We start from the raw sequence: 15462 nt of genomic DNA, 5'->3' as shown, positions 1-15462 counted from the left end.
CATTTCTGTTTCTTCTTTCTCTCTCAGACATGCACCCGTATGCACCTTGGTTTAAGACGAAAGCTGTAATTAAACAAAGCCTTTCTCCTCCCAGTTAATTTTATTTGGGTTGTGATATATTCATCTGGGGAGAGGCATGAGTATGTGTAAGGCAGAATGGAGACTTTATTGTACCTACTTGGATTTTCTGCAGCTGCGGTGTGTGGAATAAGATCGTCAACAAGGGCTTGAAGAATAAGGAGCCTATTATTTGAAATAAAAATGACATGTAATCTAGGAAGGGGTGATGGATGGTCTACTTAGGGAGAAGGCAAAAGCTGAGACAAGCACAGCTCCCTACAACAGAATCCAGTCTAACACCAGGCAGAGACAAAGTTCTCCTGCTTCATTTGCTACAAAATCTGTGTATATAAATTAAAGAGGAAAAAAAAAAACACCCTCAGTCCGGGTTGCCTTTTGAGAATAGCCTCAAACCCGAACTTGAACCAGCAAGTTGTCAATTTGATCTCACATACTAAAATAGATTCTTTAAAACTGAAAATAATCTCTCTCAAAAGAAAACTTTTCAAACAGCACCAGAAATATCATTCTAAAATATAGAACTCATGGCGGAAACCCCCCCCAAAAGGAAAAATGGTTGGTCTTCAAATTGGTGTAGCAGCACAAATTCATCAGGATTACACGCAAAGAAAACTTGTTTTGAAGGAAAGGACAATAATATACTGCTCAAAAAAATAAAGGGAACACTTAAACAAAACAATGTAACTCCAAGTCAATCACACTTCTGTGAAATCAAACTGTCCACTTAGGTAGCAACACTGATTGACAATCAATTTCACATGCTTCTTGTGCAAATGGAATAGACAACAGGTGGAAAGCATAGGTAGTTAGCAAGACATCCCCAATAAAGGAGTGGTTCTGCAGGTGGTGACCACAGACCACTTCTCAGTTCCTATGCTTTCTGGCTGATGGTTTGGTCACTTTTGAATGCTGGCGGTGCTTTCACTCTAGTGGTAGCATGAGACAGAGTCTACAACCCACACAAGTGGCTCAGGTAGTGCAGCTCATCCAGGATGGCACATCAATGCGAGCTGTGGCAAGAAGGTTTGCTGTGTCTGTCAGCGTAGTGTCCAGAGCATGGAGGCGCTACCAGGAGACAGGCCAGTACATCAGGAGATGTGGAGGAGGCCGTAGGAGGGCAACAACCCAGCATCAGGACTGCTACCTTCGCCTTTGTGCAAGGAGGGATAGGAGGAGCACTGCCAGAGCCCTGCAAAATGACCTCCAGCGGGCCACAAATGTGCATGTGGCTGCTCAAATGGTAAGAAATAGACTCCATAAGGGTGGTATTAGGGCCCGACATCCACAGGTGGGGGTTGTGCTAACAGCCCAACACCGTGCAGGACGTTTGGCATTTGCCAGAGAACACCAAGATTGGCAAATTGCCACTGGCGCCCTGTGCTTTTCACAGATGAAAGCAGGTTCACACTGAGCACATGTGACAGACGTGACAGGGTCTGGAGACGCCGTGGAGAACGTTCTGCTGCCTGCAACATCCTCCAGCATGACCGGTTTGGCAGTGGGTCAGTAATGGTGTGGGGTGGCATTTCTTTAGGGGGCTGCACAGCCCTCCATGTGCTCGCCAGAGGTAGCCTGACTGCCATTAGGTACCGAGATGAGATCCTCAGACCCCCTGTGAGACCATATGCTGGTGCGGTTGGCCCTGGGTTCTTCCTAATGCAAGAGAATGCTAGACCTCATGTGGCTGGAGTGTGTCAGCAGTTCCTGCAAGACGAAGGCATTCATGCTATGGACTGGCCCACCCGTTCCCCAGACCTGAATCCAATTGAGCACATTTGGGACATCATGTCTCGCTCCATCCACCAATGCCACGTTGCACCACAGACTGTCCAGGAGTTGGGGGATGCTTTAGTCCAGGTGTGGGAGGAGTTTCCTAAGGAGACCATCCTCCACCTCCTCAGGAGCATGCCCAGGCATTGTTGGGAGATCATACAGGCACATGGAGGCCACACACACTACTGAGCCTCATTTTGACTTGTTTTAAAGACATTACATCAAAGTTGGATCAGCCCGTAGTGTTGTTTTCCACTTTAATTTTGAGTGTCACTCCAAATCCAGACCTCCACGGGTTGCTAAAATTAATTTCCATTGATAATTTTTGTGTGATTTTGTTGTCAGCACATTCAACTATGTAATGAACAAAGTATTTAATAAGAATATTTCATTCATTCAGATCTCGGATGTCTTATTTTTGTGTTCCCTTTATTTTTTTGAGAAGTGTATATTTTCCTGTATGTTTAGAACTCCAGCCTGAAGAATTACACAACAGATTTGTCTAAAATATAAAAGATTTTGGAAAGCATTGGAATTGTTTTCCCTCTCTAAAAGGCTCTGTAGATAGTTGACCAGCTAAAATAGTTTGTTTAAACCTGTGGTCTGTGGATCCCTGGGGGGATCTCTATGTTGTTACGGGGGATCCACGAAAGGTTGAAGAAATGTTATGATTTAAATCTTCAGTTAAGTCTTAGGGGTCAGTGGCTATGATCTGTGGCCACAAAAGTCATTTAAAGGCAGTCTTGATGAAAAGAAGGTTGAGAACCACTGGTTTAACTCATTAAATCTTCAAAGCCTAACACAAGTGATTCTCCTTCTAGGAGCGATTTAAGTCAGCCATCCTAGAAGTCCGGTGTTTTTATTTGGTCTCATTGGACTGTATTCTCACCAAATAATGGTTTTACCCATTCATAAAATGGCCACTGCAAGAGCTTATCCAAAGCCCAAATGCCCATTTCTCAGGAATCCAATGATTGAGATAGCTCCATCACATCATATCATACCTGTGACTTTTCCCCTCTGTACAGGTAGACCAGCTTCCAAACAAAAGAATGGGCTTTAATCACCTGTTTTTTATTTTTTAAGGATTTTTTTGGGGGGCCTGCACAAATCCCAGGTACTTTCTCAAAAATAAGGATGATGTCAGAAGCTGTTTGGAGTTTGCACCTTGTCTACATTCTGTTCTTCTAAGTTAAAACTAATAAGGTGGGGCAGAGAATTTGGCAAGCACCGAGGGAGATGTCTTATGTATGTGGGCCTCACGTGGTCTAACCTTGGAGTTAAGGGGTGAGTAGTTTGACCAGCACACAAGTATCTGCTTCTTCTCTCATTCACCAGCCCCACTTGCCCTTTCAGTTGGAAAAGGACATCACAAAGCTATATTCAAATATGCTCCATTCAGTCACTGTTAACTTAAATAACAGTTTATGGAATTAACTGATCCATATACCAACCCCTTGGGTGGGGTTCACATGACACCCTTTGCTAAAACATGATTGGCTAATTCATGGTTGAATATTCTATGTAAATACATACTCTGGGTTTACATAAAAGGCTTTTTGGAGGGGGGGGGGGTCGGTGTAACTGAATTAACCCAGTTTTCCAAATTCACAGGATGCCCTGAACTATCACAGCTAAGCAACAGGGTTTCCACACCATTGTAGAAAAATGACTGCTTGGAAAAAAGCAATATTTAATGAAATTAGTAATAAGTTTGGAAAACGCAGTCTTGAATGTTGTAGGAAGTTTTTTAAAAAGCAATACTTAAAAGTCTAAAAAAGCAAGACTGATATTTTGGAAAAAGAAGTATTTAATAAAGTGAGTAGTAAATTTGGTGGGGAAATGTTAGTAGGCAGTAAGCTTGGAAAACTGTTGTAGGAAGTTTGAAAAAGGGCAATACTTTAATAGTAAGTCTGAAAAAGCAAGAATCTTATAGGGTTTTTTTTGGGGGGGGGGGAGTATTTAATAAAGTGTGTAGTAATTTTTTTTTTAAAAAAAGTATTTAATGAAGCGAGTTTGGCGCGTTGCATGGCAGCTGCTACCTAGAGCCGTAACGGAGGAGCACAAACTGTGTGTACAGAGAGATGGGAAGGCCACGCAACCCCACGGCTGCCAGCAGGGCAATTCCCCTCCAAAGACCTGTCACCTCCGCCGACTCCAGCGGGCCCGTTCTTGCCAACCGGCCCGTCCAAAGAAGCTAGTAAGCCGCGATCCGTTCCCGGAGACTCTTCCACCGAAGCGGAGGCAATCAGACGCTCGGGCGGAGAGAGGGAAAAGCCGGGGGCCGTTGATGAGCTTGTAATAGGAGACAAGCGCCCGTGACCGCCGAGCCCAGGAGCAGGGCGGGCACAGCCCGGGAGCGACTTGTTGGCCAAGAAGTAATAGCAAAAGCGAAAGTAGCCTGCAAAGGCAGCCGCAACAGCACCGACGACAGCTGCCTAGCGAAAAGCAGAAGTTAGTTTGGACTTGGGGCGGGGGGAGGAGAAAAAAAACACCCCACAATAGGAAGGGGGGATTCCTGCCTGCCCCAAACAGCCCTGATTGGTCGAGATGGGCTTCCCAGGAGGGGGAAAAATGCGTTGATCCTCTCCGCATAAAATACCCGGGAAGGAGCGGAGCAGAACGGTCCGGAGCGCAGCTTTTGCGCGCGCGGAGGGCGACGGGCCGGTCAGATCCCTTTCAAAGCGAGGCCTCGCCCGGCCGTTGCTGACTTTTGGGACCGTCCAGCAGAGCCAAGCGAGACCACCTGCCTCCTGAAGCCGGCCAGGTGAGAGACGGAGAGGGAGGGAGGGAGGAAGAGACGGGTCTGCAAACGGGGCAGCGGGAGAGCCGCACGTGCTCCTGACAGGCGCGGGAGAAGCGAGACCCGCGAAAGCCCCGATTCCTCCCTGCAGGCGTTTCCACCGGTGACTTTGACTACGGGAGTTCAAAAGCGTTTCCAAGGGTGGCGCGGCTGAGCCGGGAGGCGGAAAGGATTCGCCGCTCTCCCCCGGCCCTGCGGCCAGGGTGCGGCCGGGTGAAGGAAGCGGAGCGTGGCCTTGAAGCAATGCAAGCGCCTTCCTTGCCACCAGGGTTGGTTTGCCCCCGCCTCATCTTCTTCAGGGTAACCTCTTCTCTCCCTTCGGCCGTGGGGTCCCTTTAGTAAGTGCAGCGCCTGGGAGAGCTTGCACCTGATGGCCGCATCTTGGTCTGCCGAGGAAAACATCCATCTGGGCTGTGAGGGCAGATGGCCTTTCCTGGTGCACCTGGGCAGGGCCACGAGAGAAAAAGAACAGAAGTGTGGGGGTCATTTATTTCTTTACTCCCCGCCTCGGGAGAACCGGCCAGGCTTCATCCCACCGCGCCAAAAGTACACTGTTCCCTTTGTCTTGCCAGAAATTAGTAGGGTGGCCTCAGGCGACCAATCTGCAAAATGGCAGTAACAGCAGTGGCCTTGGGAGGTTGATTGCCCCAAAATGAACCTCATACCACCCCCTAATTTCCAGGGCCAAAAGTATTCTAGATACAGATGGGCTTCTCAATAACTAATAGTTATTGTACAGGAAAGCAAATCTTACCAAAACGAAGGTACAAATAGCTACATGAGGTTGCTTCTTGAATTAAAAGAAAACATGTTGATCCAACTCAGTTTATTGGAACTGAATATACAAGTTCCTCTAAGAGTCCTTACTTCTGCCGGTTGCTTTCCATATTAAAAAATAGGAAGCTGTTATTTTGACTCTTTCCTGTCTCTTATTTATATATCTATTTTTAAGAAAAATGTATTTGGGGGGAAATAGAAGTGGGACAATGCCTCTGCTGCTAATGTAAATTACTTCCCCCTAAACTAGGGGAAAATTATCTTTTTTTTTTTTAATGAATAGAAAGTTTGTGCCTTTCAAGAGTTGAAGTTTTCCCCCTTCTTGCATTTCCGTTCCAGAAAAAGTTGCTACTGGTAGTTTCATCTGTTGAAATTATGCAACTTTTAAAGACATGGCTCCTTTCAGAAATAGACTCCTGTAGATCAGATTTCCCTTCTTGTAGTAAATTTTCCTGATCTCACATTGAGAATTTTGATTTTTAGAAGAAGAAAAAAACCCAGTGGCTTAGTCGGAACCTCATTTTCGGCATCTCTGCTGGAGAAACAGCAATTTTAAAAAGGTGTGAAATTGCTGTCTTTTAAATCGGGATGCCAGATTGGTGGCATCTACTTGGTTGAAGGTATTCACTAGTGTCTTCATAGTCAATGACAGCAAACTATTGCCACCATCTGCATTAAATAATGTTGTTCTATTACATGGATGGTTTAGGTTGTCAAATGAGCTGAATTCAAAAGACTGGATTTCTGCTTTTTTTTTCATTATCTAGGAAAAGGAATTTCATTAGATACAAGTGGATGATTTTTCCTCTATTAAACAAACAGTGTTCTCTTTTGCATATGGCCAACCATGTGTAGATCGTATTGAAAAAGGAATAGTCTTCTGTAGAGCTAATGCCAATTCTAGGCATTCGGTGTGTAAGTAGCCATCATCACTGAATTAGAGAGCTTTTCAATACAAAAATACTCAGTTTAAGGTTAAGCAGAAAAAATGTCCAAATGGACTGAAATTTCACAGGTTTAAGAATAAGGTATTAGTTCCAGATTTAGTCATAACCTGCAAAGGGACTACTGAAATCGGCAGCTTGTAAATTACTCATGAATGACTTAAATCCCATAGATTTACTCTTGTTACGGTTACGCCTGGATCCAGCTCAACAACCACAGGCTGAATAATGATACAGAATGATTTGTGTGCAGATTGTTTTCAGGAGTTCAGAAATAACTTGGAGAGAATTTGGCACAAGACTGTTCCTCTTTTTTAAAAGAGGAAATTGAAGAGGTGGGTAGGAATTGTGTATGTGCATGTTCTGTTGATACTTGTCTCTTTGTGTCTTTTTAAAAAAAAGCTTGTGCACCACCTCCTTAAATGGCGTGGGTTGGCTTTGTGAAGATTTAAAGTGCAGTTTAGAAAATCTAAGATTGTGGCTATAATCTAAGGTTGGGAATAGTGATAAAGGGCATTAGACAAGGCTACTGGGCTTGTTCAGATAGGTGTTGGTTTGACTTCATTGAAACATGATGCATATGTGATGCAGAGCTCTGTTCTTTATAAAGGGATGTGGTTTTGATGTAAGTTGTGGCTTTTTAAGTAGCTGTACATATCAATTCAGTAAATGTTCAACATATCCTTTTGAGTGGGTTACTTTCAAATTAAAAACCTTTTTAGTTTTTTCAATCAGGCTTTTAAGAAGAGAGAACAGCATTTTCTGGTTTTCTTCTTAAAACTGAAAAATGTGCATACATACAGTATGTGCAAATCTCCACCCGTATTAGCAAAGGAATGTATGCAAAAAGTACTTAGGTTGAACTTCTATAACAGTGACTGGAAGCATTCCTACTTAATGTTACTGAACTACAGTTCCTAGCATGCCTCATTCTTGATCATACCGCTTAGAACACCTGTAGGGTCACTGCTTCCAATCTCTGCCATGTAATCTTATATTGCCATTCCAAAGCAGTACTACGGTATTAGTGCTTTACATCATTAACACTGCTATTCCAGTGTTTTTAATCCCACATGCCTCCATTGTCTACCTAACATGCTAAAATGGACAAAATTGAAATGAATATGGAGTACTATGAAAGGCTATACTTATAGCAATTGCAATACTTTTTCAGACTTCTTTTAAAAAGTGGACGTCTTCAAAGACAATATATTCTAACCTCAGCAACTATTAAGCTGCATGAACTTCAACTCCCAGAATTCTCCAGCCAGTAGGCTGGCTGGGGAATTCTGGGCATCAACATACATGCCGTTTAAAGTTATTCAGATTGAGATCTACTGCTTTGGTCAGTTTAATACTGGAAGCGGTGCTGATAAATGGAGGATGACTACATTTGGATGTCTCGGTCTCCCAATACAGGTAGTCCTTGACTTACATTCTTTTAGTAATTGCTCAAAATTAAACAGCACTGAAAAAAATGACCATTTTTCACACTTAATGACCATTGCAGCATCCCTGTGGTCGTGTGCTCAAAATTAGGACACTTGGCAACTGGTATGTATTTATGAAGGCTGCAGTACCCCGGGATCATGGGATCACCTTTTCCAACCTTCTGAGAAGCAAAGTCAATGTGGAAGCCAGATTCACCTAACAACCATGTTACTAACATAACAATTGCAGCGATTCACTTAACAACTGTGGCAAGAAAGATCATAAAATGGGCCAAACTCACTTAATAATTATCTTGCTTAACAACAGCTCAGTTGTGATCATATGTTGAGGACTACCTGTAAAATGTGAGAAACTGAACATGCTTTCCCTTGGTATTTTCTGTAGTCCCAAAGGTGTTTTTTCAAGAGGCAACTGGACTTCCTGTTTTTTCTTTGAAGACGTTTCGCTTCTCAGCCAAGAAGTTTCTCCAGCTCTGAAAAAGGTGCCAGATTTAGCCAGAGCTGAAGAAGCTTCTTGGATGAGAAGCGAAACATCTTCAAAGAAAAAACAGGAAGTCCAGTTGCCTCTTGAAAAAACAACTTGGGATCAACCATGACCTGAATGACTAAGAATCTCCATAGACACTTTCTGTAAGAAGCTCGTGGATTTGGGCAGAGGGGTAAATGGGGTAGATGGGATGGGAATATCTTTTTGTATCTATATGCCCCATGGCATTCAATAAGGCTTATTTGCCAGGACATTCGTTATCTGGTGACAGAAGTTCTTATGGCCTTCCAGGGGGGTTGCCTGGCAACTAAGAAAGAAGGGCTCCCAAGTAGTAGAAGGGGTTGTATTATCCATCATGCTTCTGAAATTAGACAGGGGGCCTGAGAATCCTGTAACAACTCTACTACCAAAAGCAGTCAGGAACGTCACTCATTGCTTGTGCCGTTGATACAGCTGCCAAACAAATAACAAAAATAATGAAATTAATGAAATACTGGGCCCTTGCTGGCTCGTGCGGTTGGTAATTCAGCAATATATTCAGTTTCCCTAATCCTAGTGGTACTTAGACCCTTTCGAGGGTGCTATGATTTCAAGAGTAATACAGAAAAGTGGCAATAGCTCTGACTCCTTTTGTTTCTGGAGCTTGAGGAATTGGTGGAATATGTGTATTTATTGGAGCCAAAGATTTGGCTGCTGTTAGTGGTCCATTCTCCCAAAGCCAATATTTTCTCCTTCCTTGAGGTCCTTCTCCCTGGTCCTCCGTGTCAACCCTTCTCATTGTTCCCACGAGAGTCTCTTCCCCTGTAGGTTCTCTCCGTCTCTTATTTCCTGGCTACTAATAATACAATGCGTACATCTGCTGTGCAAGAGAAAGGGTTACAAGGAAGTTGAATAGCAATAAAAGATTTGAAATATGACCCTGGTAAATCCACTTGGCTGCACCCCAGAGAATATAATAGCTCTGGGGAACTTGGTGGCAACAGGCAGGAGGGAAGATCATGGATACAGGGGAAGGCTTCTCCCCCTCCCAATTTCTATCTTTTTTTTCTTTTCTTTTTTGTATTTTTTTATTTGGTTATAAAATAAAAGCTTTCTTCTTTTTTTCTTTTTAACATTTTTGTTTGGTTATAAAATAAAATATGATACAAAATACAATAGCAAATAGGAAAATGGTGGGGAGGAAGAGGGGGAAGAGAAGTAAGGAAGGATAAGAAAAAAAGAAAAAGACAACATTGACTTCCGACTCTCTCTGTTCCAGTAAAATAAGACATGAACATCAAATCACAACTTCTTGCTTTTTTATAATAATATGAACAAGCCATTTCTATAAAGATGTATCAATCTACTCAGTAAAACCAAAGTTTCATTCTTTCCCACTTCAAGCACAAAGTTCAGAAGTGGTCTCCATGTGGAAACAAAAGTACTTATGTTCTTTTCTTTAATCAAAAATTCAAAATAGTCAATTTTGCCATTTCAGCCAACTCCATCGACCATTTGTCCATAGTAGGAATCGAAGTATTCTTCCATTTTTGTGCATACAATGAATAGTCTTGCTGCTGTCAACATATATAGAAACAAAGTTCCCAAAAGGAAAAGTTCTGGTTTCATCTTTATCTCCCTTTTCAAAATTTTCTGTATTAAAATATGAATCATACTCCTTTTTTTTCCTTTATCACATGTCCACCATAGATGATAAATAGTCTCTTTTTTACTTTTACACTTCCAACATTCATACAACATACCTTTATACATCTTAGATAACTTATCTGGTGTTAAATACCAACGATACATCATCTTATAGAAATTTTCTTTTGGATTATAATTTAATGTAAATTTTAAATCCTTCGTCCATGTATTTTCCCATTATTCAAACCTCACATTATATCCAAAATTCCTTGCCCACTGAATCATGTAATGTTCTACAAGTTCATTTTCCAGATTCAATTTTATAGATCTTAGCAATAATATGTTGTTTCCACATAATAAAATTTCCCATTCATTTTTAACAACATACGTTCTATCTTTTTTCTTGTATGCAGCAGCAATAAGTTGAAAAGGGGATTGGGAGGAGGGGGAGAAATAATCCACCCCAAAAAAGTTTTGCAGCAGGAATAGGTTGTGGCCATGAAAAAGGCCTGTTCCGCTTGCAGAGCAGTTATCAAGCTGCCAGCGCAAGTGATGTTGGAATAGATCTCTGATTTGCAAACATTTCTCTCCCGCCATCCAATACTGCATAAGCAACATTTCCAAACAAGTCTTGTGGGCTGAAAGGTGTTCTTGGTACGCTTTCAGGAGAAACCTTTCTGTACACCTGGTGCTTTCAATCTACAGGTGGCTTAGGCATCTTATAATGACACCTGAAAGGGAATATGTTGCACCACACTGTTTAATTAGCTGGTGAAAATCATTGCAACAGGATGTGGTGATGGTCAGTTGGCTCGAATAGCTTTGGAAGATTTGACCAATGTATGGCTCAGATCTACCAGAGCCTGTTTGCCATTGTCCTAATAACTTTCTGGATCAGAGATAGCAATAGCACTTAGACTTATATACTGCTTCATAGTGCTTCATAGTCCTCTCTAAGTTGTTTATAGAGTCAGTCTACTGCCCCCAACAATCTGGGTCCTCATTTTACCAACCTCGGAAGGATGGAAGGCTGAGTCAACCTTGAGCTTGGTGAGATTTGAACTGCCAAATTGCAGTCAGCTGTCAGTCAGCAGAAGTAGCCTGCAGTACTGCATTCTAACCACTGCGCCACTGTGGCTCAGAGATAATCAATTTTGAAATAGCAGCAGCAGAAGTCTATGGCTTTCTCAACCCATTTTCCGGTTCCTTGATTTCCAGGGATAATGCTTTTTGATGGTACCAGAGCACACCTACTGTTCCTAATTTACTTAATCCAAATCAACTAGCAGTCACAGTGGAAATGGTCCCAGCCATCTTGTTTTGACGATGATGAGATGGATGGCCGATGTGAAAAGCTTCCGTCATGTAGTTGTGGCTTCCCTATTAGGTTTTTCATTTCTTCTCCGCAGTCAAGATCTTAATCCAACATTTTGTTTCCTACAGAGGCCAACGACCTGCCTCGGGCTCACGTCCAGGAGGTGGAGGCTCTTGGCAACTGGAACTTAGAGGCAAGCTTTCCCCAACCGGAAAGTAAGACGGAGTCCTCAAGGTTAACAGACTTTATGAAATGTGTCTGTCATGAATTTGTCCTCCTTCTATGTGGCCATTCATGTTTGCCGGTCATCATCACATCCTGCGGTAAGGAATCCTGCCGCTTAATGACACACTGTGTGAAGATAAAGATCTGAACCTTGAAAAGCAAGATCTGAGTCTTCAGAAGGACGCGAATACAAGCTGCTGAGACTTTGAGGTGGATTTATTGACTTTCATTGGGGTTTGTCTACTTGCAGGATTTAAGTGTGCAATGTTACTGTCACTGAAATGATCTTTCCACCCTTGCTGTGTCGTGCATGTTGCTGCCCTCTGTGGGGTTAGCAGCGTGCAGCCGTGTCTCTCCAGCCATAGAATTTACCTCCTATTTTGCTTTCAATCAATTATCAGCTTCTGCAAAGGCTTAAGAATGGGCAACGGAATCCCAAAAGCAGCTGTTTTGCTCTATTTTCCAGCTGCACTTGGATTCCGTTCCTTGCTCTTTTGCCCACTTCTCCAAGATTTCATTCATTCTCTCCTGTAACTTATGGTGTAGTGAACTATTTGGGGAGCCACTGGAAGAAACAATTTAAAAAATAAATAAAGCACAAAGACTCCATTCTGTTCAACAATGAGAACTAAAAACTTTTTATTTTTAAACGATAGGCAATAAATTCAACATACACCAAAAAAGTCTGAGCTGACTATCCACCAAGAGTTACGGATGCCATAGGATTATTTTTTCAGTGGTAACAAATTAGACCTTGATTTAAAGAGACTGGTAGTTCTTAAATCAGCTAAATATCAAGGAGGAAGTAAATGTTGGGTAGAAGCATGAAACAATACTAATAACAAGTTTTTCTCCTGGTTGATTCAATCTTGGGAACAATCTGAAAGGTGAATTTTGCAGCTGTTCCTTCATGAGTTGTGCAGTCAACTTAAGGAATTAAGTTCAAAGCTGTTGCTATTGAGGGTGGCCTTCCCTACATGTGTTAGCACCGCAATTCTTAGCTATTTGGAGAGAAGATGATCTTTGTCATATAACCAAAGAGTGGACAACTAGCCAGGATGGAGAACTTATTTAAAAGCCAAGGCCTTGCTTGATTGGGGTTGGCTATCCTGTTGCACAGGGCCTTGTGGGCTTCCAGAGAGCACACCACAGTCTGTTGCTAAGTGTGGTGGTCATGTGACATTTAGTCTAAAGATTGCTTTGTTTAGCAACAACAATCCTGGCCCCAGTTAGGATAATTCAATGAGGACTACTTGTACTTCCAATGGAGTATTAGTGAAAGAACGTCCTTTCTGTTGAAGGTGGGAACTTGTGAAAGGGAACAGGCTGAGTATGGTACTGTTGATAACTTGAGCTATAGCATTGTGTGTGTTTGTGGAGGAGGAACTCCTTTGGGTTTCCTCATACTTTGCTGTGCAATGGTGATAAAAGAACTGCTTCCTGGACAGAAGTCAGTAGAGCTGGGCCTGAAAATGTTGCAGTAGGCCCAGAGTTTCCCTTTACAGAATGGTAAGGCAAAATGAGCAGGATATATACCGAAGTAGGCACGAATTTTCCCAAATTCAGACAAATAATGAGTTTGGAAATGGCCTGGCTGAGTGGACCCTAGTGCCTGGGAGGATAGTATTTATTTTGTCTTTTCTTGGCCTTAGAAACTAAGCCAGATCAGATCTGGTTACTCTAAAAAAAATAGCTGGACAAGGCTAGACTCTGAAGTGGGGGGAAAAATCTCCAAAGAAGGAAAAAATTCTCATTGCTACCAGGAAAACAATGTGAATGTGATCGCATAATTAAGGGATTTGTGTGGGTGTTGATTAATTATTTCTAGGTAATCTCAAGAATAATCTTGAAAGGTGGTTTTTACTGCATCAGGAGGGGTCAGTCTGCATTTGGATACCTCAGAACATGCCCTATGCTCATGGTGAGGTCAAAGGAGTTCCTTCAACATGTCTTTATTTATTTGCCCAATTTCTATAGCCTCCCTTCATATCACGTGACCATTCAAAGTTATGATAGCCCTCCACAGGGCTATTTACAGCCCAATTTCAAAATGTTGACTTCTAGTCATGTGATCACATTTTGTGTGCTTGGTAACTGGGCGAAATTTAGAGCTGTTTGCAGCACCCTGTTATGTAATCATGGTTTACAGTGTTTTTGCAAGAGCTGGTGTTTTATTTCTGCTTTCCAGCAAAAAAAAAAAAGTCCATTGAGTGCAATGGATTTGCTTAATGAATCCCAGGTTCACTTAACAACTGTCACGAAAGAGGTCATAAAAATCAGGTGTAGTCACATGGTGACTCAACTACCAGCATGAGTTATGATCGTAATTCTGGGTTCAGTTACAATCATGAGTCCAGGGCTACCTTGTACCTCTTTCTACCTGTATTTCCTCCCTCCAGCTTGCATCATAAATAGTTATGGGTTCTTGTTCTGGGATAAAAAAGATCATGGTGCCTCTAGATTTTGCTGAATGACACTTCCCTGTAGGGTTGATAAGGCAGGCTAAGGCTGCTGTGGGGATTGACATCTTTCTACTCCTTTTACAAAGTCAGCAGGAGAACAGCTGAGACTTCTTACCAAAAGAAGTTTTTTTTTTCAGACTTAAGACACTGTTGTCATTAAATCACATTAATGACAAAGTATGTGCTTCAGATTAGCCTTGTTGAGTTTGTTGTTCTCCAAATGGATTGAATGCTATCTTCCTGACTGTAAAATAAGGTCTGATACCTCTGGAGGATATTAAGTTGGGGTAAGTAGCCTCAAAGCCCACTTTTTTTTTTTTTTGAGTGGATGATTTGTTGGGCTTGTCAAGTCAATTTACAAGAGACATCATTGCAATGGATCCAGGATGTTTTTTCAGTATCTGCCTCTTTATTTGACATATTTCACTAGTGTTGCTTCTTTTCTTAGGAATAGGTAGACAAGGCAAAAAGCAGGAAGAGGGATGCATGCATGTGGGAACACCTCCATCGTGGATCAGATTCCTAGATGCTCAGGTCTGGAGGAAGATTTCGGGAGGAGAAATTGCCAAGGAATGACACGATCACTCCCGCTGAGCGAGTGGACACAGAGCCACGGGGCTGTCGTGTCTGTCCTGAGCTTTTTCCAAGATCCCGGATGAGCACATGAAAGGGGCTGGAAGCATCTGCAGTTGTGTGATGCTATTTGTGTCTGGTCTCTCATTTGCAGTAGAATAACTGGGAAGAAAGAGATTGTGTTCAGACAATATTCAGTTAGTTAATCCAGTTGCTTGTTTGTATACTACCCTGAACCATACACCAATAAATTGCATTTTAGCCTAATGTGTGAACAGAGTCATTAACCATCTAGATACAATTTTCCCTACAGTCATTTCCATATTGGTGATTTTTAGAATCTTACGGTGTTACAGGTAGTCCTTGACTTATGTCTGTTCATTGAACATTCATTTGAAATTAAAACGGTGTTGAAAAAAAAAAAAACTTAGAATCCATCCTCAAAGTTACAACCATCATATCACCCCTGTGGTTACAATTGCAATTTGGATGCTTGGTAACCACTGTGCCTTCATGATAAATGCAGCGTCCAGTCGTCATATTATGATTGGTGATCTTCCCAACCAATTTCCAATAAGCAAGATCATGGAGGAAGCTGGATTTGCTTAATGACCATATGATTTACTTAACCACATGATTGGTTTAATAACTACCATAAAGCATGGTTGTAAAATCAGGCATAGTAATATTATGACTTGCTTAGCAATTGACCATAATATTATAATGCTTGTTTTTTTAATAATTGATACATCATAGCACTATATGATGCTATAAAGTAGCATAAATCACTACTTTGAAAGAGCCTCAAATTGCATAATGTTACACAATAAGAAAAAGAGAAGCAAAAAAAAATGGAGTTTTACCACTTTGAATATTATGCCCAACACAAATTTCTACCTCTTTTCATCAGAAAATATAATTGCAGTCTACCCAATATTTCATTGA

General features: G+C 41.9%; 1 long non-coding RNA gene across 1 annotated transcript; it reads left to right on the top strand.

The window, feature by feature from the left end:
• Positions 1-3935: 3935 nt before the first annotated feature.
• LOC113421973 (uncharacterized) lies at positions 3936-12101 on the top strand. The gene is made up of 2 exons (XR_003372228.2): positions 3936-4621; positions 11386-12101. It is a non-coding gene; the product is annotated as an uncharacterized LOC113421973 (long non-coding RNA).
• Positions 12102-15462: the final 3361 nt, after the last annotated feature.

The sequence above is a fragment of the Notechis scutatus genome, chromosome 2 (genome assembly GCF_049901735.1).
Source record: "Notechis scutatus isolate UNSWTSFEM ecotype Mainland chromosome 2, rNotScu1.2, whole genome shotgun sequence".
Classification (NCBI taxonomy): domain Eukaryota; kingdom Metazoa; phylum Chordata; class Lepidosauria; order Squamata; family Elapidae; genus Notechis; species Notechis scutatus.
Note: the sequence above shows the minus strand (reverse complement) of the source record. Positions and strands in the feature narration are given on the sequence as shown.